We start from the raw sequence: 12,938 nt of genomic DNA, 5'->3' as shown, positions 1-12,938 counted from the left end.
AAAGTATGAAAATAGCACCCACTTGGTAAATTCAATTTCAGATGACTGGATCTTAAACTCATATCCATTACAGACCCATACAAAACTGTTATAGGACTAAGGAAGTTTAAGAAGAAATAATAAATACTTAAAGAGGCAGGATGAATAACTTCTTTTGTCTTAAATACAAGTCTATTTTGGAATCAAATCCAAAAGTAAGTCAATGATAAACAACAGATTCTTTTAAATCACTTCAGGACAGATAGCAAAGTTAAAGAGGGTCTCTGAATGTTCTAACATTCCATCCAGTGCCTGTGAAACGCTTGAGATCTCAGTTAAATGTAGCATTATAAATAATTGCTGGTCCCACATGCCTTTTAATGAAGAACATTAATTTTTTTTCCTTAAAAACCTCCTTTAAAGTAAATAATTACGTGGCTTGTGATACTATAAGCCACAGAAAGCTCTTTTTTATCATTTAAAAAATAACTTTTATTCTAATCCTATAGAGTATAGGGGGAAATGGGTAAGGTATACTGGAACTCTATACTATCTTTTCTTTGAAAAAGAAAAGCTATTCTAAAAAAGTTTATATTTTTAAAAAGGAATAGTTTAGAAGTTTTTTAAAACTGTGGAATATTAGGGAAAATACAAAAAATTATAGAAAAGAAAAACAGCTATGAAAATAGTATACGTATATCTAAATTTGTGTGTATATGTAGTTTCATATCCTGTTTTCTTTGGATTAATATGGCATTTTCTCGTGTCATTAAAAATTCCTCATAAACACTGTTTAAAAGGGCTCCTTATCATATGGCTAAACCCAAATTTTTTAAATCATTTTCCTACTGGGAATCATTTAATTTGTTTACTATTTTTAGCTATCGGAATTAGTTTTACAAGCAGTATAATTGTGCATATTTCTGATCATTTCTTCAGAGATGGATGCACATTTTTAGACACGGCCAAACTGCTTTCCAAAAAATTAACTTACTCTTGAAGAGCAAGCATCACCCAACCTCAGCTCCAAGCGCTGCCGCCACATATGACAACCTTCCACAGTGGCTGGAACCCTGCCAGTTTCACATGCTATGGCTCTTCCTGGAAAGCGCCTCAGGACTGAATATCTACTGTGAGTCAGGGCTGCTAGAGCCAAAGAAAGGTGTGAGATGCCCAAATGTCTCCGGGTAATCCTCCTGCCCGCCAAACCACCTCCTGATTCAGCTAAACCAAAAGCCAGGTGCATCTATTCAAACAAAACCCACTGAAATTGGAGTAATACGGGCAAGATGGCTGAGACAAAGAAAGAGTTTACCAAGAGTTTGGCCCAAGACTATTCCCAGCAAAAGAAACACAGACAGAGATAGCCGGATATTGTCTATGATGATACTGGAAAAACCTCAGCTGGGTTTTTTGTTTCCCTAGGAGTTATGTGCAAAGGAAAGCAATATTGGATGGGAGGGGATGTAGTGCTGGTAATCTGTGATATGCAGGTGAGTTCCATAGAAATAAGAATCGTTCGGCAGTGACATTCTTGAAGACATTTTGTTTGACAAGAGGGAGGGTAGGGAGGAAGATGGAGTCTCTTTCTAATGTAATTTAATTTAACTTTTAATTTATTTTTACTTTATGTTGGAGTATAGTCAATCTACAATGTTGTGTTAATTTCAGGTGTACAACAAAGTGATTCAGTTATACATATATCCATTCTTTTTCAGATTCTTTTCCCATATAGGTTATTACAGAATATTGAGTAGAGTTCCCTGTGCTTTTCAATTTTAAATCCAAATTTAATCATTTGGAAACTTAACATGAAATCTGGCTTCTCTCAAAAAAATCGTAAGATCTGACAACACTGTGCTGAAATTCCCACAGCAATAACTAGTGGGAAATGAGTAGCCAAGCCCCCTTTGACTGAGAAGACTGACAAGTTTTACTTATTAGAATTACCTGCCTGGCAAGCCCATCCTTTTTTTTTTTTTTTTTTCCCCAAGCCCCATCCTCCTGCAAGGTCTTTCAAAGGTTTCCTCAATTCTTTAGACTGGGGAAATTCTACAAAGGCCCCATGTAGTGCCCTTCCCCCTTGCACCTATGCTCAGTTACAAGAGAGATATGACACAGGGGACTTCTCCTGCCAAAGGTAATTTTTACCCTGGGGCAGTGTGTTTGTCTTTTAATTGCCATCCCCTTTCCTTCCCTGGCTGACTGAGCCGGACAACCTAGAAGTCCTCCTGGAGCCTGAGAGCAAGTCTTCCAGTGCCATGGTCTTGTTTCTTCCCCCACACCATCTCCACCAGTACAACCATCATCACTCCCTGGACCACTCAAGCATCAGTGCCTCCTCCACAAAGAATCCCGCTCCACCTCCACAAACTAGAGAGGAACTTCACGAGGTCCATCAGAAGCTCCAAACCCAAAAGCCTTACCCCAGCACAGGGCCAAGACAAAAGAAGGCATATATAGCATTAAACACTCTGCCAAAGAAGTAGATCCTGACAGATCCACAACCTCTGGTCCAGACTCAGCTTTTACCTCTCTTTTGGCTTTGGCCTTGTCACCTAGGCCCTCTAAGTCCTAGTTTGCCTATCTGTAAAATGGGGATAACAAGACATCCTTCACAAGCTTACCAGGAGGTTGTCATGAGATCTGGAATGTGAAAATGTCCTTCATGGGTCCTGGCATGCAGCACAAGCTTGGTAAATGTTAGACGAAGGTGAAGTTAGTTAATAATATGATTTTGCTTCCTCTGCACCCAGGGTAACATGTCCCTGTCTCGACAGCTGCACCTGGGAAGTATCAGTTGTCTTATCTGTCCCTGGGTACAGGGTATTATTAGCTCCTTCCTGTAACTTCTGATGTCAAATGGGTTCATTTCCTTTATCACTGTTTATTCAGTGATGTCTTGAACAAAATGACAACTTCAAGAAAATCAAAGAATAGCGACAAAAGCATATAAGCACACCATTAGCGCTGAGTCTAATAAATCCTATATCAGAGATACACAGCGGAGCTCGGGGGAGGGAAGGTGACTGACTACCTCCTCAGGAAAGAGGCCCAAGAGGTCAGGGAAGAAGAGGAGAGGTTTAAGTTTCACCTCAAGGCCGACTGGAAATTCATCTACAAGACAAAAAGAAGAGATGCAGGGCTTCCCTGGTGGCGCAGTGGTTGAGAGTCCGCCTGCCGAAGCAGGGGACGCGGGTTCGTGCCCCGGTCCGGGAGGATCCCATATGCCGCGGAGCGGCTGGGCCCGTGAGCCATGGCCGCTGAGCCTGCGCGTCCGGAGCCTGTGCTCCGCAGCGGGAGGGGCCACAACGGTGAGAGGCCCGCGTACAGCAAAAAAAAAAAAAAAAAAAAAAGATGCATTTCAGACAGAAGGCCCTCCATGCAAACAAAGAGACAGTGTCAAGGTGCTTTTGAGAAGATACAAGTCGTTTAGCATAACTAATGCAGCAGGTGCTAGTGAGGTAGAGGAACAGGGGTTGAACTCGAGGACCCACAGCAGGGCTTGGAGTTCCAAAATGAGAAGGGTTTTAAGAACTGGAAGGATGGTGTCAGAGTTGCCTTTTAGAAAGATCACCCAAGCAGCCTGCCGCCTGTTTGCTGTTTTAGCAGGTCTGTCTTTCTCTCCACACACATAACCCCTCCACTGTGACTGTTTGGAACGGAGGGTCCCTCTCTGAGGAGATGGGGTGAGTGGAGTAGAATACTGGCAGAGGTGCACGGGGAGGTAAAGGAGGATGATGGAGAACAGAAGGTGCACAGAACGCAGTTCAATTCCATTAGGACCTGTGGGCACCAGAGATTTTTCAGACCAAAGGGCTGATGCATGGTTACACTAGGGCATCCGGAAAAAGCCTTGCCCTGCAAGGATCTCAAAAATATGACGTTCAAGTGCAGTGTGGAAGAGCCTTCTAAATACAGTCTAGCATCGAGCCACGTTCCGGCCATTCCTTCTTCTTTCTTTTACAGAAAGAAAGATTAACTAAGGCTGCCAAAAAAGAGAGGGGTAGTGGGGATGGGGTGGGGGACAGAGCCATGAAAGCCTGAGCAGGTGCTGCTGTTTACTCACCAAGTCTAACAGCCCCATATTGTTACTGGGCCTCTAACATGCCAAAAATTTCCTTAGGAAGAAGCAAAGTATGATGGGGAACATAGCTTGTATTAAATTTTAAAACCTGTGTCGTGAAGAGTTGATCTATTCAGTTGAATACCTGATACCTGATGTTTTACCATACACTGTCACACCCCCTCTGACGACGAATTATTCTACTTACTGCTCACCACAGATCACTATCATTTGAGGTGACTTTCTGAGTCTAATTTTTAGAGACAGAGATGACATGTCCCTTCAAAAATGTTCTCCTTCCAAAAGCCAGTCCCAATGAACCTATTTACAAAACAGAAATTGAGTCACAGATGTAGAAAACAAACATGGTTACCAAGGGGGAAAGAGAGGTGGGATAAATCGGGAGATTGGGATTGACATATACACACTACTATATATAAAAAAATAACGAATAAGAACCTACTGTATAGTACAGGAAACTCTATTCAATACTCTGTAATGACCTATATGGGAAAAGAATCTAAAAAAAAGTGGATATAGGTATATGTATGACGGACTCACTTTGCTGTACAGTAGAAACTAAACAACATTTTAAATCAACTATACTCCAATAAAAAATTAATTTAAAAAAATAAAGTAAAACAGATGCAAGATAAATAAATAAAAGCCAGTCCCTAGCAACCTTATATAAACTTGGGTTATACTGGGGAATCTCCCTAATGCAAAAAGGGTCTCTGGAACTCAGGCAAAAGTAGCCAGGGCAGGGTCACATTTTATTGAGATTTTTATCCCTAGGGGCAAGCACGGCACCTGGCCAACATTGGCATGAAATAAAATTTTGTTAAAAATCTAGACAAATATAAGAACATATGTAGATTTTCTATTGATTTAGTAATTCAGTTTCCAAAATTTTTGACTTTTAAAAATTGTCATATAATTTATATACATATGATAAACTCACTTTTTTGAAGTGTACAGTTTGATGAGTTTTGACCAATGTACACATTGGGTTGCCAAAAAGTTCGTTCGGGTCTTTCAGTAAGATGGTACCAAAAACCCGAATGACCTTTCTGGCCAGCCCAAATAGTTATGTAGCCGCCATGACAATCGGCCCCCCAGAATTCCTCATGATCCTTTGTAGTCAATTCCTCTCCCGTAATCCTAGTCCAGTGATCTCTTCTCCATCTCTATAGTTTTGCCTTTTCTAGAATGTCATAGAAATGAAATCACAGGGTATATAGCCTTGGAGACTGGTTTCTTTCACTTAGCATGAAGATTTTGAGATTCATCTATGTTGCTGTATCAATACGTATCCGTTTGTTTATTTTCATTGCTGAGAAGTATTCTGCTGCTTAGATGTACCACAGATCGTTTTTCCATTCGCCAACTGATAGATATTGGGATCATTTCCAGCTTTTGGCTATTATGACTAAAGCCGCTATGAACATTCATATACAGATCTTTCTGTTAGCATGGGTTGTGTTTCTCCTGGGTAATACCTACAAGTAGACTTGCCTAATCATATGGTAAGTGTATGAATAAGTTTATAAGAAACTGCCAAAGTGTTTTGGAAAGCGGCTGTATCGTTCTACATACTTCCCAGCCATGTATAAGAGTTCCAGTGGCTACATATCCTTGTCAACATTTGATATTGTCAGTCTTTTTCATCTTAGTCATACGCATGGTGCAGAGTATACCTCACTGCAATTTGAATTTGAATTTGCCTGATGACTGATGTTGAGTATCTTTACATGTGCTTACGGGTTGCATGTGCCTTCTTTGGGGAACCAAGTATTTTTAGTGAAAAGTAAAGCTACATTACTCATTTAGATTTCTCCAATACATTTTGATTAATATTCAAAACTGACAGAATAGGATTTTGTTTTCCTCTGTTTTTCATGGAATATTTCTAAGATGAATTAAACACTTCTTCGACTCCTTAGAGTTCTTAACCATTTTCTTGCAGAAAAACTGAGTCGTGTTGCCCGTACCATTCAACTACATGTTTTTCTTTAAAAATTAGGTCTGTATTTCATCTTCACAGTTTTTCTATCTATCTTCCTCCTTCTCAGGGATGTTACAGTTGTCTCTCTGTTCCCCTCAAATGGCCCACCACGCCAGCCATTGTAATCTGCTGTTTAACCAGCTACAAGCGTTTGTAATTACTTAAAAAATAAGTATATGGGGGCTTCCCTAGTGGCGCAGTGGTTGAGAGTCCGCCTGCCGATGCAGGGGACACGGGTTCGTGCCCCGGTCCGGGAAGATCCCACATGCCGCGCAGCGGCTGGGCCCGTGACCCATGGCCGCTGAGCCTGTGCGTCCGGAGCCTGTGCTCCGCAACGGGAGAGGCCACAACAGTGAGAGGCCCGCGTACCGCGCAAAAAAATAAAAAAATAATAAAAAATAAGCATATGGCTCTGAGTACAGGCCTGAAAGACTCTCCAAGAATCAAGCCTGTAGGCTTCTCCAAGGGACCTGATGACATACATTTTATGATTTATTTTCAGGTCAGGGCTCTGCGTTAGAGATAGGCAGAGTCAGTTAATAAATGTCCCTGGGATTTCCAGACACACAGAAAGTTTGAGGGGACTTACCAACCAACTCTGATGCATCGCTGAGTCAAATTTTCTAGTTCTACAGCCATAAACAATACCAAAACACAAGCATACCTCAGAGATGTTGTGGGTTTGGTTCCAGACCACCACAATAAAGCAAATAACAAAATAAAGTGAATCACATGAATTTTTTGGTTTCTCAGTGCATATAAAAGTTATATTTATACTATACTTTAGTCGATTAAGTATGTAATAGTTTTATGTCTAAAAAAAGTACATACCTTAATTAAAAAATACTTCATTGCTTAAAAATGCTAACCATCAACTCACTGGGGCTTCAGTGAGTCGTAATCTTTTTGCAACAGTAACATCAAAGATCACTGATCACAGATCATCATAATATAACAATAATGAAAAAGTTTGAAATATTGAGACAATTTCCAAAATATGACACAGAGACACGAAGTGAGCAAGTGCTGTTGGGAAGATGGTGCTCAGTGCAGGGTTGTCACAAACCTTCAATTTGTAAAATACGCAATGTCTGAGAAGTGCAATAAAATGAGGTGTGCCTGAACATATTATCATGTTTAAGGACAGCAAATTGGGGCAGGAATAGAGATTGTGCTCCAGGGCAGTATATCAAAATAAGTCCCCAGAATCCTTTTTGTTGATTCTAATGGCCTCGTGCTCCCTGAAACCCTCACAGGGATGAGAAGCATGGGCCCCCTCCCTGCCTGGGAGAGCCTCCGGTTCTAAAGCAGCCCCATCCCTTCCAGCAGTCGGGACCTCACTGCTCTAAGACAGTTTCCTGTTCTGTAAAATGGGAATAATATAAAGTGCGTACTGCCCACCTCAGAGCACTTTGCGTCAGTCAAACGGGAAGGAGAATGTGCCAGCGCTGCATAAAGGTTAATATGACTACAGGAGACCAGTGTTATTACAGCTCCAGGGGGAGCATGACTTATCAGGAGTCCATCCACGACAATCTCATGCCAAGGCAGAAGGCTCCTAAGAAGAAAAACAAAGACACAAATACCCCTTCAACTGGATCGAGAGAAGGATGACAGCCTCATGGTGAGAACAGAGGGACACACCATGCTGCCTACATGGAGGAAGTCCTAGGAAGGGGGAGAAACAGAAACAGGTTTTGAGCTGGGAGGCGGCACGAGACCGCCGATACGCAAGCGTGAGGAAGGGACACGGAGTCCAAAGGATGAATGAAGACACAGCCACACCGGGCACAGGGGCATACATGTATGTACAAACAGTTTAAATCTGGGCATCCTGTTGGTGCAGAGACAGTTACAATGCCATATTTCTTGTTTTCTTTTAAATTGAAGTATAGGTGCTTACAATGTCAGGTTAGTTTCAGGCGAATAGCACAGTGATTCAGTTATATAAATACACACACACACACACACACACACATATATGTGTGTATATATATATTCTTTTTCAGATTCTTTTCCCTTATGGTTTATTACAAAATATTGAGTATAGTTCCCCGTGCTATACAGTGGGTCCTTGTTGGTTACCTATTTTATATATAGTAGTGTGTACATGCTAATCCCAGACTCCTAATTTATCTCTCCCCACCCCACTATCCCCTTTGGTAACCATAACTTTGTTTTCTATGTCTATGAGTCTATTTGTTTCGTAAATAAGTTCATTGTATCTTTTTTTTTCAGATTCCACATATAAGCGATATTTGTCTTTCTCTGTCTTGCTTACTTCACTTAGTATGATAATCTCTAGGTCCATCCACGTTGCTGTGAATGGTACAACGTATATGTCAATCTGGAGTTTGGAGTGGGCAAAACTTTCTGTGAAACTTCAGCTCCCTATTCCCACCTAAGTGCTCCCTACCCATAAAAACAGATGCCAATTACATATACCTCTCACCCTGCCTTACTGCATCTTCTGTGATAGCATCGTTCCTAACAGAATTCTTATCCAGGCCCAAGTTCCTCCGTAGTCAAAGGTAGAAGATCACCTGCTCAAAGGAAATGCCTGGCCATTTGATTCACTTCTAGAAATACTTTCTCAAGATATTCTGTGCCAACAAAGATTCCTAGACTCTTCCCAATGTGAGAACTTAAAAATGCCCTCGGGATCAACACTGTTTCAACGAGCGGAATCCAACCCAAAATCCAACATTAATAAATAGTGACCCTAGCTCTGGGTCGTTTTTTCTTTCATACCATCCTAGCCTGATCAGAAGGGAGAGATGTTGTTCCCACAAGAGAGGACAATAAAGGCATTTAGCAGCTTAATCCGCCTCCTCAACCAGGTTCTCCTATAGGGACCATTTTTCTGTAATTATTATCATAATGTGATTGAAGGAAGATACATGTATCATGTGGCTTTCCCCTCCAAGTCTTTTATGTTCAATCAACCAACAATGAATTTTTGAATAATATCACACATGCTAATCCTTCTACTTTTCCTTGCCTCATCTCTAAGCTGGGAGAAGCCCTCATTTCAGTAGGAATAACAGGTGATGTACAGAGGTGTGTGTGTATCAAATTCCATCATAGTTCATCTTCTCTACAGAAACAATAACGTTTCTCCATCTTCTAAGGTCAGGATACTGATCAAAAAGAAAGTTGGGGGCTTCCCTGGTGGTGCAGTGGTTGAGAGTCCGCCTGCCGATGCAGGGGACGCCGGTTCGTGCCCCGGTCCGGGATGATCCCACATGCCGCGGAGCGGCTGGGCCCGTGAGCCATGGCCGCTGAGCCTGCGCTCCGCAAAGGGAGAGGCCACAACAGTGAGAGGCCCGCATACCACAAAAAAAAAAAAAAGAAAGTTGGACCTCACCACAGAATGTGTATTATATTTATAATATCCCCTCAAAAAACATTCATTTAAAAAATTATTACTGTTGTTTTTAGTAGCTAACATTTATTGAATACTTACTGTGAGCCCAGAAACATGCTTGGCTCTTTATAAGAACTGTCTCACAACCCTAAAGTGTGTTTAGTATTACTATTACTAGCCCAACTGACAGATGAGGCAACTGAGACGTAGACTTGAACACAGTTCTGAATTCTCCACTTTAGTCATTGGCACTAACTTCCATCTCCCATAACCAGCTATTGGCATCCAGATGCCAGCACTGGACCCCCATTCGCAGGCTGAGGCAGGTGCTCATTGTTTAGTCCAATGTGACCTCAGACCAGAAAGGTGCACTTTCAGGCGTCTCTTCTGTGACTCAATGATAAGTCACCCTTGCTGTGAGTTCGGCTGTGCACTCTGATAATCAGCTCTGTTCCTTCCCCGTACTTGAGACTTCCTTGGAATACACTCAATATTCTGGTTCCTCAAGAACCAGAGTTCCACCTTGCTTTTGTCAGTGCCTGTCCAAGGAAGATTTTCCTCACTAGAATGTAAGTTTCATGAAGGCAGAGATTGGTGTCTGTCTGTTCACTGAGGTCTCCCAAGCTCCCAGCACAGTGCCTGGTACACAGTAGGCCCTGAATAATGTTTGTGGGTTGATGAGACTGAGGTCCTTCAGCTGAAGCCCAGGCTGACTGATGGCCACGTTGCTTCCCACTTGACCTCCTGATACCTACTCCCTCTTGCCCAGTCTTAAGACCATCTAAGAGGACTTGGGATGGTCTGCAAGCTTTCTGGATCCCCTAATGCCAGGTGACAACCAGAATCAGGTCTGTTGTAATTTTCAGATTGTCTGCCTTGACCACCAGACTTAAGCTTCCTGGCAGCACCTGCAAGGTGTGTTTGTTGGCACACACCAGCTCATGGGATGAATTCCAGACCCTCCCAGCTTGCCGTGCTTGGCAGTATTAATTGGTCTTTGCCTAGTTTTATCTAGAAATATTTTTATATAATTATATACAAAAATCATGTAAAATTCATAGAGATGTATGTTCAAAGATGTGACAGCAAGAAATTGGAATGAATAATAAAAGTGTGAAAGTATGGCAGATACACACAATGGGCTTGTATTCTGCCATCAAAATACTATAAAGAATACTGACGGCATAAGAAAATGCTTATAATATTTACAGTTATAAGATTTACACACAGTATGAGCCTAACTATGGGAAAACACATTTTTTTAAAAAATACCAGCAATAACAGTTGAATTATGAATGATTAAGGTTTTTCATGAACATTTTTCTGCATATTTCTAAATTTCTAACATATCACCAATAAGCACATATTACTTTTATAATATGAAAACTCAGTAAATTTCTTGCTGCAAACACATACTAAAGCAGATACAACTGCATCTTGACAGCACTTGGCTCAAGTTTTTCAGCCACTGGGGTCTGAATTACTAGCCTGTGGTTACCAGTAAGCCTAATTTAATAAAACAAGATGAATACTATTCGAATTTTAATTTACTCCCATCTTATTTCAAGCTAGTGAACAGAGTACAGCCTGATCACACGGCACACAGCTCAAGTCTTCTGGAATGCCTGACATTATGCTCTGTTAATTATACTTACTTGCAGATTCTACTCCTTTCTCCCAAAAGGCTATCAGCTCCCTAAGGACAGTCCTGGAGTGCCTGTGAAGAGCCTACATGTAACTGGTGTACCAAAGATGCCTATGGAGCAAATTAATTTTCAGAATGTGCCAAACCGTTCCAAAGCAGTCAACTTCTTCCAAAGGTATCATGGAAGAAATAACCAGGCAGAGTCCAATGGAAACAATCTCTTCTTCGGTCCAAAAGTCCCTCCCCTGTCCCTCTCATCACAATGGCATAAAGACCCGTGGTCTTTTAAAATAAAAAACAACTACAAATTCAGAAACAAAAGTTGTCCTCCTCTTCTAAGGCAGAACAAAAGTTGGATGAAGAAGGATAGATGGATGAATGAAGAAAGCTGTTTAAGAGGCGGATGGAAGTACGTGAGGTATCTCCAGTCCAGTGTATCAAACATGTTGTGTCATTGAGACAACAGACTCAGACATTTCTCTGATGATTCAGGCTATGCCAAGGGGATTGCAGGAGCCCAATCTGCCATGACGCCACACGGCGCTCAAACGTTCCCCATCCACTAACCGGTGCTTGAAGTTTCACACTGCAGTAGAAAATCCTTTCTCTGCAATGCTACTCAAAATAGTTTAGGTGAGTGAGCACTTTGGGTAATATTAAGATTAATATTTCTCTTTTAATAAATATGCATTGATTTTAATGTTGACTAGAAAATACATAAGATTACAAAACCACAAGTTCATGGCTATTGATATAGTTGTAAATCGAATAAAATTGTCAACTTCAAGAAAATTAGTACACTATAGATGAATCTGTCAAACCTCATTAAAGTGTACACTGAAGAACTGTATATTTCATTGTATGTAAATTCTCCCTCAATTCTTAAAAAACTTAATAGAACAGTACAGGTGGTGTGCAGATGAGGTAGGAATCCTAAGGTATAATGTGGAAACAAAAGACTGAAAAATAATGTGACTATTCCACAAACATTCAATGAGTTCATCCATGTATAGACCAGGCATTGTTCTAGGCACTAGTGATTGCTACAACCCAAACAAAGTCTTTATCCTTATGGTGCTTAAAATCTAGTGGAGGAGAGGCCCAACACAAAAATAATCCCAGATATTCATTCTGGTTCACCAAGCACTGTTGAATCCACCATCTTATTTGACCCTAATCAGGAGGAATTCCTGAAGTTAACAGAGCTGCTTCTGAGGTCTATAAAATGGACACAGTGCCCAGCAAGCCCTGGTATCCCATCTCTAAGAAATATTCCTTCACATCAGCATATTTTCAAGATTTCTTGCATCTTCCGTATGAAGAAAACCAACCACCTTGGTTTAGAGTAGCTTTTGAAGGTTTGCTTTGGAACAACATACAATAATCTAAGACAACCAAAAGATTCACTGAGTTTGTGTCTTTTATGTTGCCATTCACAAAATTCATGTAGTCTGGATCAGAGGTTCCTGAACTTCAGAGTGCATCAGAATACACTGGAGGGTTTGTGAAACACAGACTGTTGAGTCCCCATCTGTTTCTGTTCATTATAGCAAGGGGTGAACCAGAGAATATGCATATCTAACAAGTTCCCAACTGATACTGATGCTGCTGGACCCAGAAATACCTGCGTGTTTGCGAACCACTGATCTACATTACACTTTGAAACAAACAACTCTAGAATCTCATTAGCTTGATAGAGTTTTGTTTTCTTAATGAGAATACATGGGTTTTTTTACAGGTTGACAGAAAGGCTTTGCATACTGCAGTCGCTCTGAAGTATCTTGCAGTGCCAGAAAGAAAGGAAATGCTCCCCTCCTAAAAAATGGTGTCTTGTGCCAAAGAGACACAGCAGACTACTGAGAGCTTCCAATGGCCA

The 12,938-nt window shown here is 41.1% G+C and overlaps 1 protein-coding gene across 4 annotated transcripts in view; it reads right to left on the bottom strand.

Annotated features, from left to right (window-relative positions):
* The window catches only part of TNIK (TRAF2 and NCK interacting kinase), a 413,295-nt gene that overhangs the window by 280,164 nt on the left and 120,193 nt on the right, over positions 1 to 12,938 (bottom strand). The gene's annotated exons all lie outside the window — the stretch shown is intronic.

Source organism: Globicephala melas, chromosome 4 (assembly GCF_963455315.2).
Source record: "Globicephala melas chromosome 4, mGloMel1.2, whole genome shotgun sequence".
In the NCBI taxonomy this organism is placed as follows: domain Eukaryota; kingdom Metazoa; phylum Chordata; class Mammalia; order Artiodactyla; family Delphinidae; genus Globicephala; species Globicephala melas.
Note: the sequence above shows the minus strand (reverse complement) of the source record. Positions and strands in the feature narration are given on the sequence as shown.